Source organism: Lipotes vexillifer, unplaced genomic scaffold, assembly GCF_000442215.2.
Source record: "Lipotes vexillifer unplaced genomic scaffold, Lipotes_vexillifer_v1.1 scaffold1098, whole genome shotgun sequence".
NCBI lineage: Eukaryota > Metazoa > Chordata > Mammalia > Artiodactyla > Lipotidae > Lipotes > Lipotes vexillifer.
The window spans coordinates 43,482-46,062 of record NW_006798559.1 but is presented as its reverse complement, the minus strand read 5'-3'; positions in this window follow the sequence as shown (position 1 = coordinate 46,062).

Genomic DNA, 2,581 nt, shown 5'->3' with positions numbered 1-2,581 from the left:
AAGTCTTTTATTGATCACCCTATCACCTATTCTGTACCAAAATATGCATATAAATTGAAATACATATATCAGAAAATGTTTATTATAACTATAAGTCTCTAAGAGTTAGCAAAATTTCCTTTGGCTTGACTTACTAATAATCAGTAAACGACTGATCAAAATAAATATATTCTAATTTTTTATAATTATCAATCAAAAAAGGAAAAACATACAAACACACATGTGTGAATGTATACTAGTTTAAAATCCATGAAAGAATATTACTTATTGCTAGAAAGAGACAGGGTTCATTACTGATCTATTTTTCATTTTTATAGGTATTAGCACTGAGCAACCTTGTTTATATAAATAAGTAAATAGTTAGGGAAGGGATTTTGTTAGAGCAATTTTACTAAATGTCTTTAACTCTTTCTGAGTTAAATGCCCCAAAACAACAAACAATAAAAGCCACATAAGGATCAATCATCAGAAAAAACGAAAGCTCCACTAAAGGCCAAACTAATGGGGGAGCTAGAGACGGAGCTTCCTGTCATTTAGATTCCTCCTTCTACCCTACCCTCCTCCACACGTCTTGTTTTTCCCAAACTCACTATACAAATGAATTAATTCATTTCCCTATCAATGAGGTTAAGTATCATTTCGTACGTTTGCATTTCCTCCTGGGTGAATTTCTCACTTATACTCTTTTTCCTAGTTTTCATGGGCTGTTTGTCATTTTCCCATCAATTGGTACTAAGCCTTTGTCTGTCATATGTATTGCAAATGTTTTCTTCTACTGTTTGTCTTTGGATTTTACTTGCACAGTAATTTTTCATTTTTATGTAGTTAAGTCTATCTTTTTTTTCCTTTGTGGTTTCTAGATATTCTCCTACCCTTCTCATACTTCTCACGTGAAGTTCTGACAGCCATTTGGAAAGTAATCTGACTGTAACTACTAACGTAAAAATGTACCTATCCTTTGTCTCAGCAATCCCACTTTGAGACATCTCTTCCACAAAAATAAAAACACTGCTTCACAAAAGTATATGTACAAAAGATGTTACCTTCATCAGCATTGGGTGTACGGCAAAAATGAGAAACAACTTGGATATCAACCATTAAGGCAACAGTGGAATGAATTGTATGGAGTCACAATATAGTATGTTGTGCTGTTATTAAAAAGAATGATTTTGCAGAACAATGTGAATGTTCTTAATGTCACAGAACTGTATACTTTAAAATGGTAAATGTTATGTGTATTTTATCAGAATTTTTTTAAAAGAGAAAAAAAATAGAATGATTTCTAGCTCTATATAGTGTCCTGGAGAAATGGCCATGAAAACTGTTAAGAGAAAAATCCATGTTTCAGGTAAATGTGTGTGTGTGTGTGTGTGCGCGTGCGCATGCATGTTTATAGAGAAAGGTATGGAAGGATACAAACCAAATTTTACGGTTAATTACCTCAGGGAGTGTGAAGTGTCTATCCTATGACTTGTAGCAAGGAACATGAATTTAGAGCTCAGATCCAATTTCAAGTCCACTACTGATTTGGTGTGTGACCTGGGAGAATTACATGTTAGTTTCTTCATGTATAAAATAGGAAGAGAAATAATATATGCCTCACTGGAATTGTTGTGAGGCATAGATATTAGAAAAGTGCCTGTCACGATAAATTATAGATGTCGTCATCATTATATTATTGTCTCCTTCAGTGTCTTCTTCATTGTACCCTATGCATTCTTCCATCCCTCTCTACCTACTGGGATTGTTAAAAGATCTGATTATCAGGAGAAAAACAGAGAAACAAAAACAGATTACAAGAAGCCTAACACTGAGGGGATTCACATAGTACTTGTTTCAGAACCCATTAGAGCTAGTTTGCTTCTGAGGCCATGTCTGAGCTTTGGCCCTAAAGAACTGGCACAATTTTGGAGACGTCTGGCCTAGATTTCTTCCTTCTTGGCCTGTCATCACATAGAAGGTAGTCTGGAAAGCTTAGGAGCTCTCTTCTCAACATCTCCACACTTTACTATTGCTTTTTGATATACCTAGTGTCATCTCCCTCTGTTTTCCTGCCAAATCAACAGCTTCTTGCACTGCAAATGCTTTCTCTTACTTACTGGTACTCTCTCCTTGATTGGCAGATGGATGAGACCTGGAGTCATCATATTTGCTGAGTCCCACACACCAGTTTATCCAATACCAACCTTGCCTCTTTCATGGAACTACTGCCACATTAACGTTCTTTGGTTTGAGATCTGGCGGCTTTAGGCGATTCGATTTTTTCTATGTGTTTTGCAACATTTCACATTCAACAAATCTCATTCATGTTAAATATGAAATAAACCAATAACTCCTCCTAGTTTATTTCAGCCTTAGGGCACTAATGTATGGAATCAGATACCTCATTCCTCTCAGAACAGGATGACAATGAGCTTCCCTGTTAGTAAAGAGCTCTCAGCGTTATAAATTATAACGCTGGTGACTAAAACAACGCGGTGGCTCTTTTCATTGATTTTACATGATCCCCAGGGTTTCTCATTTCTCCACTTCTTTGTGCCATCCCTTATATTTACTCATCCTTTCCTTGTGTCTCTTTCCC